This window comes from Quercus lobata, chromosome 5, assembly GCF_001633185.2.
Source record: "Quercus lobata isolate SW786 chromosome 5, ValleyOak3.0 Primary Assembly, whole genome shotgun sequence".
Taxonomy (NCBI): domain Eukaryota; kingdom Viridiplantae; phylum Streptophyta; class Magnoliopsida; order Fagales; family Fagaceae; genus Quercus; species Quercus lobata.
The window spans coordinates 8,607,763-8,623,564 of record NC_044908.1 but is presented as its reverse complement, the minus strand read 5'-3'; the positions used below and the strand labels follow the sequence as shown (position 1 = coordinate 8,623,564).

The 15,802-nt window shown below is 33.1% G+C and overlaps 3 long non-coding RNA genes across 10 annotated transcripts; 2 read left to right on the top strand and 1 right to left on the bottom strand.

Moving 5' to 3' along the window:
• Positions 1–757: 757 nt before the first annotated feature.
• LOC115988984 lies at positions 758–3,920 on the top strand. Of its 2 annotated transcripts, none has more exons than XR_004091729.1 (4): positions 758–975; positions 1,441–1,541; positions 2,267–2,414; positions 3,656–3,920. It is a non-coding gene; the product is annotated as an uncharacterized LOC115988984 (long non-coding RNA). The 2 variants fall into 2 exon arrangements; XR_004091730.1 differs by lacking the exon at positions 758–975 and adding an exon at positions 1,003–1,095.
• A 2,923-nt stretch (positions 3,921–6,843) lies between these two features.
• On the bottom strand, positions 6,844–15,598 carry LOC115991465. Of its 7 annotated transcripts, XR_004092196.1 has the most exons (8): positions 15,283–15,598; positions 13,371–13,574; positions 13,204–13,285; positions 10,539–10,783; positions 9,939–10,428; positions 9,736–9,837; positions 7,972–8,345; positions 6,844–7,165 (listed from the first exon to the last, which is right to left on the bottom strand). It is a non-coding gene; the product is annotated as an uncharacterized LOC115991465 (long non-coding RNA). The 7 variants fall into 7 exon arrangements; XR_004092194.1 differs by having other exon boundaries at positions 9,736–10,428; XR_004092197.1 differs by lacking the exon at positions 9,939–10,428.
• On the top strand, positions 8,696–9,656 carry LOC115991466. Its single transcript, XR_004092201.1, has 2 exons — positions 8,696–8,777; positions 9,521–9,656. It is a non-coding gene; the product is annotated as an uncharacterized LOC115991466 (long non-coding RNA).
• Positions 15,599–15,802: the final 204 nt, after the last annotated feature.

The window sequence follows — 15,802 nt, the reverse complement described above, 5'->3', positions numbered from 1 at the left end:
TGCATTAGGTGTTTGAATTCAATTAAGAAACTTAAAGTATATAATTTATCCTTTATATAACTTAATGTATCTGAGTTTTATCCATTGTATCTAGCCAAAATTATACGTGGAGGTAGTTTCAAGGTTATGTCTCGTTTTAAGGATGTAGATTTTTTATTATTTTTTCTTGATACAAGATAGAAATTTTACTCTAATCTAATCTAAGTGTATATATGTGTAGAACTCTCTTCTGGAAACTTGAACCCCGACCCTTACCTTCCTATATTCCATAATCGCTTATACTTGTAGAGTGATCATCACACCAAAGGTGTGTGGTGGTATAAATTTTTTATTATTGAAAACTCCATGGTTCTAACAACGGGTTAAAGATATGATTTGACTTCATTTTTTTATTTTTTATTTTATGGTATTAAATTTGGAATTGGCTTAACGAAGAAGTATCAGGTGGGTTCTATTATAGAACTTGTACACAAAATTTCACTTATGAGGACATGGCTCATTAGGCACAAAAAATTCGAAGTCCTAGCCTCCACAATGACCACATAGTCTATCGAAGATCTCTAATCTATATATATATATAAAATCAAAGCTTTTGAAGCTCCCATAATTTTCCACATCAGTATTAATTAAATTTTAAAAAAAATTAATTAAATTATAAAAAATAACAATAAGAAGCCCAAAATATTTTTCCAAAATCATAGAAAGCAAACCCGATACCCAGTACCCACAAACCCTTCGCTGACTCCTCTCTCTCTCTCTCTCTCTTTCTCTACCTTTCTCCCCAAAACCCAACTCTGAATTTAAATCCCAAACGCCATCGGTCTTTATCTCTCACCTTTCTCTGAATCTAACCAGGGTTGTTGACATCGCCACCGTTGAAGGCGAAAGTGGCCTCCACAATCGCCTCCTAGCTCGTCCATTAGTCCGACCCAGCTGACTGAACCGTCCTTCAGAAAACCAGATCGTTGCTTTGTGGTGTGCTTCTTTTCCTTTTTCTCTTTCCTCTTAATTGATTTTTTGTTTTTTGCGGAGTTTCTACATCTTCTTCTTCCTTTGTTGTCAGAGTTATACCAAAGAAGAATCATTAAAATCCTGGTATTGAATTTTTTTTTAATGCAATTTTTATTGGATTTTTATTTTCCTAGGATTCTTTAATTTGGTTTTGATTGTGGGTTTGTTTTGGTTTGATGTATGGTATTTTTTGTTGTATTTATCTTACATTGGTTTTCCTTTTCTATAATTTATTATACGGGCATTGTAAACATAATGGGTAATATAATCTTTCGGTTTTTTATATGCTAGACTGTGGAATGTTATGTTGGGGCTACTGCTATTTTGCATTTTGTGGCGATTTTATTTCTGTTTTGAAGGTTTGGGTAGGTTAGTCTCAAGAAATTCTTTCTCTATGATTTTCTCTAAATCTTATTTTTTGAGTTTCAGTTTCAGGTAATGATGATGATGCCAATTACTCAGTCCCAATGCCAACTGAATCCTAGCAGAGGTGTGGTTGCCTTTTTGGTTGTCACCGTTGGCATCACAAGGTCTATCTCTATCTCTATCTCTCTTTTTCTAATTTTGGATTGTTTAATAAATAATGGAAACCCGTAGTTCTAATAGTTCTTCACTGCATGAGAAGAGAAAAGAGGCCAACCCCATCATCCTCAAAGTGTTCGACAAAATGCCTGGCTTGGAGGCATGGCTTATAAAGATAGCTTTTGACCTTAACATAGTCCAAGTTTGTTTTGGATTGTGTTTATCAGTGAATAACTAATGGACTAAGAAAGCTTAGTTATAATCTATAATCAATTCAATTTAGTAGATTCTTTTTTAATTCTCAAATATAAAATTGTTTGCTTATTGTCTTCCTTGATTTTGTACTCAACCGTATATCATGGTTTAGATTGATTTTATTAGGTATGCATTTATTTGTTTAATTGATTGAAAAAAAAAATTAAAAGTCTTTGTTTCTCAATAATTTATAAGATCCTTCTATAGTGGTGGCTATTTCAAGAGATGCTTTAAGTTCAAATCAATATGTGTCAAATTACCTAGCCAAAGCATCCGACAACTATAATTATGAAAAACAATAACTCAGCCCTCAAAAAATGTTTGAATTTTGGTAGTGTTTAAATTTTCAATGTAGATTTAACAATGTTTCTTTCTCATTGTAATTTGTGATATATGTTAATGATGATTTTAGGGTCCTCCAACTCATGAAAGTATGCAAGATTTATGTTTCTTTCTCATTGTGTTTCTTCCAACCCAGATGGATACAAGAAGAGAGAAGTTTTGATGCTAAGGTTGACAGTCATAAGTGGAGAGATTCCTAATCCAATTAAGTTTCCAATATATATTCTCTTTGGATCTGCTGATTTTTCATACTTTACATTGTTTTTGGGCAGTACTGGTAACTGGTAAGTTCAAAATGCTCATTTTCTTTTGTAGTAGCTTTAATCTTGTGCTTTCTCTGTCATATGTCTCTTCTGTTGTTGACCATTTAGCGAGGCCATTTATAAGTGAAATGAACCTTCTGTGTATTCTTGCATTGTCATCACTATGTTAGTTCTATTTTTTTTAGTGTATTACATCAATGTTGGTGTGTATCATATTTCTATGTTTCTTATTTTACTCATTGATTGTTTAGTGAAATATGATACCGAAACATTGAGCATGTGTGTGAATTTAATTAGTAATGTATATATGAAAAGTTAATTGTGTAATTTTCTTTTAGTGTTATTAGTGTGTGGTTGATGCATTGCTGCCTATATAAAAGGTTTTAATTCTGCATTGTTTTGGTTTGTGACTTTTAATATCTCCCCCAAATTATTTCTCCCCCAAATTCCGATACTTCCTACCCATGGACCTCTACATTTTTCAAGTATGTTGGCAAATACAGAACCCTATATTATAAATAGTGTTTTTTTAGAAATTATTTGTTACAATCGCAATTCACGGCTTAAAATTTGTATAGTTTGATAGGTGATTTTACTAATAGGCTTTGGCTTTAGGATTTATTTTATTTTATTTATGTTAAGTTCTATAAAAGGAGCACTGTTATTTGTTCCTATGATTTAATTTGTTGTATTGGTTGGTATGTGATTTTACTAATAGGTTTTGGCTTTGGGATTTTTGTTTCTAACATGTATTCGAATCTAAATAAATTAGGTTTCATATGTCAAGTGCTATAAAAGGAGTAATGTGGGTTTGAAGGTTTTGTCTTGGTTATCTTTGTGTTTGTTCTCTATGTGTAAAATTTGGTCTATGGATCCAATTTTTTAAAAAGTTTTCTTCTTCAAAACGTTATTTTTTTGCACTATTTTTCTACATAAAATCTGCACTATTTTACATCTAAAATCTGCATTTTTTTTTACAACCAAAATTTACACTGCACTGTTTCATAAAAATCTGCACTGTACTGCACTGCACTGCACTATTTCATAAAATCTGCATTTTTTTGAATAATTTTCTGCATTGTTTTTAAATAACTGTCTGTATTAAGTACTGTTTAGCACCTATGATATAACCAATTTTCTGTTTTGTATGTCAAGTTCTATAAAAGGAACAATGTGGGTTTGAGGGTTTTGTCTTGGTTATCTTTGTGTTTGTTCTTTATGTGTTTGTTTCTAATAGATTTCTCAACCTATTCTATTGACAGGCTTACATCAGTGGTATTTCAAATGAATGTGACAATAAGATGATGATTCTACAAAGTTTCAAAAAGTTGATGTTGAAAGCAATGTACAACTCACACCAACATCTGTAATCAAGGAAAATAAAAGGAGTTATTCAGTGGCTACTGTGAAGCAACAAAGGAAGAAAATACAATTAATACTTTAAAGTTGGCTTTCAATTTATTTCAAATATTAATTAAGTAGTTCTTTAAATTTGTGTTTCATATATTTATTGGATAATTAAGGATGTTAAGGATTGGAATTTAAATTTAAATTTAAATTTAAGTTTGATTTATATTTTTCATTATGTAATTTAATGTTTTATATCAAGGATAGAAAATTTTGAGGCTGGAATCTTAATAAACAATCAAAGAGGAAGAGACAAATAATTGTTAACTTCTACATACATAATAGTTTTCCCGTGCATCGCACGGGTTAGCGACTAGTAATAAAACAAAGACTAATATTATTAATATTATTATGGCAATGATAGGAGGCAACTTAGTCAATTATAATCAATGACTTTCTCCAAAAAAAAAAAAAAATCATTTAGTTACCTCAAAAATAAATTATTAAATAAAAAAGAGTTGAATCTTTTAATTAAAAATAAAATTTCCTTCTCAAAAAAAAAAAAAATTATAAGGATATTTTATAATTGAATCATTTATCTATTTGAGATTAAAATGGTTCCTTAAATTGTTTTTCACTCATTGTTGCAGGGTAAAAAAAAAATCTAAAAATAAAAAATTCTGTTTGGACTTTGGGCCAAGTAACTGTCTTGCCCATAGTATTGAAAGCACAAAATATTGGCCCAATCCTCTGAAAACGTTTAGCCGCATGGTGTTCCTTTTACGCTGCAACTTTCCCCTCTCAAACTATATATGGTGGTTCTCAGACAAATGGTAAATGAGGTTTTGTACTAGTGCTAGCAAATTCGATCATGGCTAAGTTGGTAGCACTGTGAAGGCGTGAAGCCGAGAAACAAGAACATAACCTACCTCCATTGAACACCTCAAAGGTTCTAGGACTCACTTTAATTTGATAGAAATCCTCAAAAACTTGGTTGGCTCTCTGATCTCTAACCTTACTTCGTTCATTGCTTTCTTTGTTATGTACAACTATGACAACGAAACCAATAAATGTTGTTTGTTTGTAAATTTAAATTCCTCTTGCCCTATGCCTTTCTTTCTTTGCCATAATCCAACAAACTTTCTGGACTCTCATTTCACACAATATAGGACAAATTTACAATGGACTTCATATATTTTGAATCGCTTCATAAACCCTGGAGACTCTTAGTTTTCCGACTCTTAAGAGAAGCAGCCAGTTATTGTTGTAGCCTCGTTCAATGGCTTGCTTTTGTGCTGTGATAGCAAGCTGTATCAATGTGTTTTGTACATATGCAATCCACTTGACCAAGTGTGATGCCCCGAATTATATAATTGGATCGGATGAGTGTGTGTTTTGCAAACATGAGTGGAGTCCTAAACTGGTATTTACATGGTAGAACTAGACAATATAGATGATCACAACGAACACCCAAATATAACTTATTTAGTGGAACTATTCGTTCCTCATGTCATGATTCTTGAGTCCTCTTACCCCTACTTGTTACAAAGAGAGATTCATGTTGGGGTTGTAACTTTGTATGCGAGCCCTACTATGGAGAGGATGAGAGAAATCCTAGAATTAACCTTCCAAGAAAGCTAGCAACAAGCGGCACATGTACAGGTGTAAGATTATCTACATTATGAGACTTATTATCCCAAATTCACAATGTGGCTCACATAAAACTTATTTTAATTATTTAATTATTGTATATTTAAATTTATTTCAAAATAAGTGTGATAAATTTATCGTATTAAAAATCTATTTGTGAACAGGAATGACAACAAACTTATAGATCGATGAACAGTCACTTAAAATGTTATTTGTTGAACAATCACTTTACAATAAATTGTCAATGAAATTCTTTGATGGAAGGAGTATTAAATAAAACCATAGTCAAAATCAAAGTAATCAAAATCATATTGGAGGTCACTTTGGTTTGGACAGAAAAACAAAATATTTTGGTAGTAGTTAATACTGATGGACCGTATGTATATTTGTATATTTATAAACCCAAGTTCACTAATCCAATGTCTTAGCTCAAATAACTTGTTTTTATAACCTCTTTTATTATTTTTTAATTATTTTATTTTGTATTGGTCAGAACATCTAGAAAATCCTTGATACAACTAAAATAAATCTATACTTTATTCGGTACATTTTATGGGGATATTTTTACCAATATAGTGGCTGGTAAGGTACATACTAATGGGCATGTCATTGAACACTTTGGTTTGAAGGTTTATCACACAATTTTTAATCATTTGAAATTTAAATAAAGTTCATTATGTGCTAACAATTTTTTTCTGCAACTTGTTAAGGTTGTCAAATAAGAGATTTGGGATTCAAACTCCCACTAAAAAAAAAAAAAAAAACCTATTGCGGCGGGCTAAAAGTGCCGCTGAAGCCCCAAAAACCGCAACTAAAGGTACATTTGACCTTTAGCAGCGGGTGCTATTGCGGCAGTTCTTCCTACCATTGTTGCGGTGCCACTAAAGATCTATTGTGGCGGTAACAAAAAATGCCACTGTAGATACACCTTTTAGCGGCAGTTTTGGTTTATTGCGGCGGGCATAAAACTGCTGCCATACGATATTCGAATTCATGTTAGTTTACTTTTAGTGGTGGGTTATGTACGCTGCTACAGGCAATCAATTAAAATGGACTAATTGCACTTTTAGCAGCGGGTGGAAATGCTGCTATATGTGTGTACATTTAGTGGCGGGGAGAAATGCTGTTATATGTGTGAACCTTTAGAGGCGGGGAGAAATGCTGTTATATGTGTGAACCTTTAGAGACGAGGAGACACGTTGCTATATGTTTGAACCTATAGTGGCGGGCTATAAGCATTGCTATAGGGAACATAAAATGTGCACATTTAGCGGTGCTTTTTGAACGCCGTTATAGGTTCTTCATTTTTTTTTTTTTTTTTTTTTTTCCAGGGGCTTTAAAACCATTGTTTGCTGATAAATAAATTATTCGCAGACCTGTTACAAAGAACCTGTAATAATTTTAGCTCTACTAACACAATATTACAAATGTAATTAATTAACAACACCACAAATGTCTCCAAACTAACATAGTATTAACATAGAAATATATTATCAAATACATAACGTTGTCTATAACCACCATCATAAGATTAACAAAAAGAGATGTGGTCCTCTAAATAAAACAACCGCTCAAATTAAGCTAATACTATAATCAAAGTTCCAAAGTGTTTAAAAATATCCTTCAACACTTGCAAAAAATGCGGTTGTTCTTCCGTAGTTCTTTGTACACAAAAAAGTCCTTGAACACGAAGATAAAACTTATAAGCTGCTTGGTTGATGGGATGTGGCTAACGATTTTTGGAGAGTTGGAGATTGTTGGACTGAAGGAACATCCTACATACAAAGTATGATTACTCAATAAGTGCGTATAAATGGAATAGAATGACAAGAAAATACTACCAAGGCAAAAAATGGGAACAAGTTAAATGAAGACATGTCTCTTATGTTTTAAACCTCTAAAGACTTACTCTTTTTTGATTAATATAACTAATTCACTTAATGATAATTGGGATGAATTTATATTAATTCACAGGCCTTCTTATAAGTGGAGGGAAAAATTAGTACAGTTCATATATGTTTTTCTAAATAATAAAAAAAATCACTTATTTCTCCCACATTTGGGAGCCTTTCTCCATAGGTCCTTGGATTATGGCCTAAGTGGCCTATAGGCCTAGGATTGGCTCTCCCCAAAAATAAATAAATAAATAAATAACAAGTAGCCAAAAAAAATATGGCAAAAGAATATGTTGAGCGAAAATTCTTATTTGATGTCAATTTGTCAATTTATATTTTTAAATTAGCTCCATTAATTAAAAAAAAAAAAAAAATCAAATGGTAATACTATTAGTCTACATAATTATGTAGAGTCTTCTCAATCCTAAACTCTCTCCCTTTAATAAAGTAGGGCCCTAGTTAAGAAAAAGAGTCACTACACAAAACTATTACTTTAAACCCCAAATTTTATGGCTTATTCAATTTTAAGCTATAAGTCCAGTTGTTAATATACTTGATCAATAATTGACATAAGTAAAAATAGATAAACATAATAGCAATCCCAATCACAAAAGAAATCAAGCACTCACAACAACAATGAAGTGCTTACAAAGAGAAAAACATTGACTAAATCTTTGTTAATATACCTGATTGCATTGGGAAGAAATTTGTTGCATTTGTAGAAGCATGCGAGCCATTCTTTGCTCCATTTCTTCGAATTGACTAAGTCTTTCCTTTATTTCGTCAAAACTTGCTAGTTTCTCCTCCATAGTAGCCAAGGAAGCCTTTAGTTGTACAATTTCGTCATCCCTTGCTTGACTTGAGTGTATTTCAATGTTCGTGAGAGCACTCTTGCTTCTTCAACCACTTGGGCTTGGACCAAACCCTATCCCACGAATACGACCTTTGCGCTCCTTACCCAGCACTTTGGCAAACACATCATCTAACCATGCAATATTGCCACTTATGTCAGATGACTGTAATTGATTCGAAGGCTCAACCAACAATTCCTTCATTTTGTCTTGATATTTGGGTTTGAACAAAACAAAAAAAGGTTAGAAATCATATAGTTAAAATGACCCTACAACATATATATACATATATATAGGATGGGACAAGCAAGCACCAATATGTACCAGTAAACCTCAAGAGAAAATTGACAATCTACAGGCAACTCAACACATCAACCTCTCCAAAAAAAAGAAAAGAAAAGGAAGTCATATAAATCCACTGGGTATGCTGTAATATAACAAATGAACTAAACATATAGGCCTCAACTCAGTAAGAATAACATTTCCACAATGAAATGGAGCTTGCTATGTAATCCAACATTCAAATGACCCCACAATAAAAAGGAATGCATATTAGCTAACATCAAATTGAAATATATCAATTTAAAAATTAAAAGAATCATTAATAACAATTATCATTGATTCAAAATAGTTAGACAAGTGTTCAAACCTATGAAGCACGGGTGCGTTTCGGGACTCGGGTGCGGGTGCGGGTGCGGGTGCGGGACTCGGCAATTTTTAAAAAAGGTGGGTGCGGGTGCGGCAGGACTCGGCGATTAAAAAATTATTAAAAATATTTTTATAATATATGTTTAATATATTGCTAAGCATACTTTTACTTTTTCACATTATATAAACAGATATTTTACTAATAATTTATAAAAAAATATTTTACTAATATTTATAAACAAATATTTATAAACAAATATTTTACTAATATTTAACCAAATATTTATAAACAAATATTTAACCAAATATTTAACCAAATATTTATAAACAAATATAAATATTTATAAACAAATATTTTACTAATATTTATAAACAAATATTTTACTAATAATTTATAAACGGTGCGTTTGCACCTTCTTTTTTTTTTTTTTTTTTTTTTTTTTTTTTTGAATTTCGGCCTGACTCGGCCGTTTCGGCCGTTTCGGCCGATACAGGCCGATACGGCCGATACAGGCCGAGTCGGCCCGATTTCGGCCGCGTCGGCGCCGATTTCGGCCGTATCGGCGCCGAACTGAGCCGCGTCGGCCCGCGTCGGGCCGAATCGGTAAATGCCACGTGGCGGGACGCGGCACGACGCGGCACCGACGCGCGGTCTGCGGCGTCCCTCCCGCGTCGCCGCGTCCCGCCGCGTCGGACGCGGGTGCGCGCCCCTGGGAGCCGCGTCCGTGCATCCCAGGTTCAAACAACCACATGTGATTTCATCTTATGCTTGATTTTTGTCAAAAAAGACATGCTGGTTCAAAAGTTATATACAATATTTTGTAAGACTTCTAAGACTTGAATTATTTGAACAAAGCTCATCTTTGAGACAACTTTGTAGGAAAAAACTATAATATTGTTTCTTGAATTCCTATTTTGTTTACCCCTAACTACAATGGAGAAATTACTCACCATTTTTGCTTTCACTACAGGATTAATTGCAGATCCATCTTTACGAGTATGTAGTATTTGATATAATATTGCATGCTCTATAGGACTTCCATTCGTTTTTTCCTACATTATGAACAACATATTTATGTAGTGATGAATATTGGTTTCACATAAACTTTAGAAGAAGTCAAAATCATTTAAAAAATAGTCACAATACTTATTACCTTTTTTGTAGCATGCACAGCATAGCTATAAGAACCAACAGTATTTAAATCATCCTGTTTAGAATGACGGTTCTTATTCTTCTCTGACTCTATCTACTTTCAACAAAATTACATGTTTATATACAGTATGCTTTAAGTAACAAATCCCACATAAAACTAATAAATCCTATGTGAAAACAATCCAATATGTATTCTCTCAGTTTCTCAATAATCATTCTCCTTTTGGTATGATCCCTGATGGAAAAGAGAGAGAAAACAAACATACAACTGCATCATCAGTATACCAATGATTAACAAGTATATCCCAATCTTTTAGCATGCATCCCTTGGGTTAGTTGTTCTTTACTCGTGCTTTATTTCTTGAATGAGGTATATAATGCTTAGTCTTTAGCCTAGACTTATGATCCCTCCAAGCTTTCCCAATTTTTTGTAAGGTAAATGTCTTCAGAGCCGCATATGCAATAGGATTAACATGGACACAGTATTTTCTCTACAATTAAATAGTTGAGTTATCAAATTACAAATGTTTTCATGCTAAAATACTAATGGAAAACCTAGTACAAAATGTCATAATTACAAGTATTATAACTTCTTTAATACCTCTACAACACGCCAACACTCTTCTTTAAGTTCTTCTAGCATGTCCTTCCAATTAACATATCTAATTGGGTACATGTGGGGTTTCTGCGCAATTGTACCCAAGAAACCAATGAAAGTCCTCACCCTATCATCAACCGGCTGATGCATACTATTTAGTGGCAATTCAATTTCTTGGTCATCAAGAAGATCCCAAATATCCAAGTACTTGCTTGGCCTGCAAGTGACACGTACAGCTAGCTGCACATCTGAATTTTGAAGGAGACAATATCAACCAATGTCAAACAACTGTTCTAAAATGCCCTAAATTGTCTAACACTCATACTACAGTTCTGCTCTTTGACATACTGTGGCGACCCCTACTACAATGAAATAAACCCATTAATCAATGAAAACATGCAACCCAACCACACCCAACCTAGTAAAGCATTTAAGTCTAAACTAGTTCAACTGTTAATTAAGAGAGCTACAAGGCAAAGAATAATACTGCCAAAACCCATGAAAAAATGAAATACATGGGGAATATAAATTTCTCTCCTCTGTTGAAAAGACATAAATCACAAATGCAACTAATCTATTGAAAGTTAAACCCTAAACTGGCTTCTTTTTTAAAAAGAGAGAATTCACAAGCATTGCATAAAAAAAGAGAGAGGACCTTGAGGATGTGGATCACGTTGTCAAGGAGAAGAAAGGCTCAGTGTGAGTAAAGTCTCACATTAAATAATAATAATAAGAGCGAATAATTAATATAACATATTTGGGCCTAAACTCATGAGTTTATGCTTTTGGGTTAAATGGTATCCCAACACATTTCGATTGGAGTCACCAAGGTATTATATTATGTAATTGCTTCTTAAATTTTAAGATTGGGCATTGGGTTAAATTTCATGCATATAAGCAAACAACTTTATTTACTAATGGTAGTATTCTAGAGACAGCAAGGAAGTCTTAAGCTAGGAACTCATGGGTTCAGCCAGACAGAGTCAGATCCTTGGAGATATATATATATATATATATATATATAAAACTGTTATGGGTCAAGTCAACAAATTTTATTATTATTTTAAACTCAAAACTCAAAAGTAAGATTGGAGGCCATCAAATTTATTTATAAGAATACAAAATAAAGAAAGAACCAAGACCCAAGAAAATATTTATTCTTTCGGCGAAACAAAGTAGGTGTGCAAGAGGTCATTTCTCTCTTCTTGACATCTTCTAGGAATAAGAGTAGTAGATTTATAGTTTTTGGCTTATGTACATTTTTATAAAGCCTCACTTGCATTTTATGGCTATCTGGTAGAAGAATTATGTGGGATTGTAGGGTTTTGATAGGAAAAAGAAAGGTGTTGTAAGAAAGAAGCAAAGAGAAAATTTTATGGCATCGAGGGACTATATGCACAATACTTGTGAACAATCATTACCACAAGAAAGAGAAGAAGAAGAAAAGAGAGAAGAGAGAGGGAGAAAAGAAACACACGAAGGCCGACATGCCTCAATGCTCAAAACACTCAATGTTATCATTAATCAACTCCACTTATTTGAGTACAATAACACACTTATATAGACCCTAACCTTATCTTCTCCTAATAGAACTACGACCCATACTTAGACTATTAAACCAAACCCTAATTGAATGGACCCAATTCCACAAAAAAAAAAAAAAAGCCATTAACTAAATAAAACTACTTATTAACAAAAATAAAACCCGAGGCCCATATCTATGGTGCATCCCCAACAATTGTAGAATTACTAAAATACCATTGACTCTAGAATAACCAAATAAAAAATAATACCATAGGTAACTACTATGGACACTTATTCTTGGGCCTTGCCTTAATCTAGACTTCCAAAGAGGATATTGCTTCTTTAACCATGCTATGGATGCAACATCACTATGTGTGGCTTCTAATGCACAAAAAGCTTATGTTAAGAACTTAAGATAAATGGTGAGAAGTGAGAGTTTAATAATGAAATCATCCTTAATACTTAAAAGTAGAAGGGGCAGAAGCTGAAGGTGTCACATTCAAAAATCTTTTTTTTTTCCTTAAAAAAAATAATAATAAAAAAGAAGAAGGAAAGATTGTCCATATAGGATTTTTTTCATTGTAGATAAAAATTATAGTAAGCATGTCCCAAAGTACAGCAACCTTAAACTACACTCAGCAAATAGGCAAGGAGAATTGTTGAGGAATTTATCTTTAGATAGTATCTATATATTCTCTTGAAATTTGTAGACAGGGATGGAGATGCAGAACCTAGCATCCACCATTAATTATATAAGACTTTTTATTTTTATTTTTATTTTTTATTTTTTTTATAAATATATTTATAAAGGAGTGCTAGAGGGCTTAACCTACACACACAAGGGGTATGCAAAACGACACACCCTGAAAAAAGAGGATTTTGGGTCTTACTGCTACTGTATGTGTGTCAGCATGTGTGTAGCACAAAAGCATTGCGAGTGGCATTTGTGGTAAGACAAACAAGAAAGCATTCCAAATTCATAATGACATACAGGAGTTTAGCCATTCATAGAAAGAAATCATTCGTGACATAATTGTTAGGATTAAATCTTTACCAAAGATACTCTCAATTTTGATGTAGGATCAAACGATGCTCTAAGAAACATAAAGAGTTCTATATAGATCTCTATATCATTTCTACTTACCTCAATAACAAAGCTCACAGCCAGCCCTCCTTTGCCTGCTCTTGCCGTACGCCCCACATGATGAGTATAATCTCTAGCGTACCTACAGTGGGCTGGCAGTTAAATCCCAACGTATAGATGTCTTATAGGGAAATTAACAATAACTAAAATTGGTCAAGAGATGTAACCTAGGAATATCGTAATTTACAACAAGATCAACTGTAGGAATATCCAAAACACGGCTGGCAACATCAGTTGCGAGCAATACAGGAACTTGTCCAGATTTGAATTGATGTAGAGCAGCAAGCCTTAGAGACTGAGATTTAAAATAATGTAATGTTGCTACTTCCTGATCAAGCTATTCCAGTAATAAACTCAAAAGGTGACAGCTTCTGCATCCACAATGTTAACATGAGAAAATAAATGTCATACTATGGATGAGAAATCAATGCACATTTTTATATTATAACCTTTCTTCACTGACATGAACAACTAAGATAATGCTTAATTTTTTTATTTTTTTTATTTTTTATTTTTATTTTTTATAGTGAGTAATGAGTTTTACTAAAGATAAAAAGACTTCATTTTCACAATGATGAACACCAAATAATAAGATAATGCTTGAAATATCCATCTCATTACATCATTTTTTTAATAATAAGATAATGCATAATTTTTTTATTATAAGTAATTAGTTTTATTAATGATAAAAAATACTTTTTGTTCACAATTATGAACACCAAATACTAAGATAATGGTTGAAATATCCAACTCATTACATCATTTTTTTTTTAATAAGTAGACCAAATGTTGAAACTCGTTACATCATTTAGAAAAATACTAAGATAATGCTGGGTGGAATGAAGATGCTAGTGATTATGATCTAAAGAAGAAAAAACAAATGATAAAGCCAGAAAACCAAAGAGAAATATCTATAGCCATTGGGTGACATGACTCAGACTTTAATAAGGTTTGGTTACGATATTTTGAATAATTTTCTTGTTGAGAATGGGTAAGAAATTTATATGATCACACTTGAATGAGGATGCAATTTGGGGAAAAAAGAAATGTAACAAAATAAATTGTAATAAAAACCAGAAGTGCAAAATCAGCTAAAATTGTGCAGAGATGAATCAGAATGAGCCAATCCTAACTTATCCAAAAAAAAGAATTAGCCAATCCTAAATTGTAAATACTAGTGATAGACTTCTTATTTTGGCACAATGTTTTTGCAATCAAACTTGACCTAACTGGAAGTTCAAGCAATAGTTGACTGGCCAACACATATATCTAAAAAAGTAGGCAAGAAATTAGTGATAGTAGAGATAATATAATACAGCTAGCTATTAATGAATGATATGGGCCAAAGCAAACCAGGATGACTAGAAAACACACACCTATGTCCCACCTAATTTTATTGAAGTCTTTCAAAATGAAAACAGGTACGTATCAAGTTGTATGTTAAAAGATCATATTGCATAATTCAACAAGCCATCAAACTAAATGTCAAATAGGAAAATTGTTGCTAAATATCTCTAGCTACATGCTATAGACCAAACTTACAAGGTACAGGAGGCCCCGATTTTCCTCTTTTTTTAATTCATTTCTTCCCCCATTCTTTTTTTCTTCTTTTATTTTGTTAAGCAATGCTAACATCTGCATCCACAATGTTAACTATAAACAACTATAAAAATGTACATAAGCCAAACGCTGTTGTGGTTTATGCAAAAATTACACAGAAACAATAAAAACACAAAATCAAAATCACAACCCTTCATTTATCAACAGTGCTAAACACACTTCAGCAAACCCAAAATCTCAAATTCCCAATATCCGGGAAAAGAGGGGGGAAAATCCCAAATATGTAAGTTAACGTTTGAACCAAAATTAACTCATGCCCAAGCTAAGCATTTTCATTTCATAAACAAACAACCTAAAAAGTTTCAATTTTTATTATCTTGCCCTTAATTTTCTGAGCTACTAAACAAGACCGTGACTGAAACCTTAGAAATGAAACAGAGAAATAGAAACTCAAAACAAATCAAAATAGTTTCGAAAGAAACACACACAAATCTGAAGAAAAGGAAAGAGAAGACTGACCTCTGGAACTACGACTACCTTTTAAAAAACAGGAAGCCCACCGGATCGAGAGTGGTGATATCGTGTTGGACGTCAAGTAGCCCATTGGATCGAGAGTGGTACACGATTTCATCGACGGAGTAGGACTCATCGGAGGTTTGGTGAGATGGTTGAAAAGGACATATTTGGTGGAGAAGAGGTGGGAGTATGTTGGATTGTTGCGGCGGGGTTTGGAGACTGAGATGGGAGACAGTGAAGAGATTTTCGAAGTGTTTGAGAGAGAGAGAGAGAGTGTGTGTGTGGTAGACTAATGAAATGGCTAAAAACGAAAGGGCACTAAAAATGAAAAGGGACAAAAAAATAGAGGAAAAATTTAGGACTAGGTGGGGGCAATTTAAAGGTCTATTGCGGCGGGCCAATGAAATGCCGCAATAGATCTCATGTACAGCAATGGACCAAAAAAGCGCCGCAATATGTGACATATAGCGGCAGTTTTTGCACCCGCTGCAAAAAACCTGCTGTAATAGCTCATTTTTCTTAT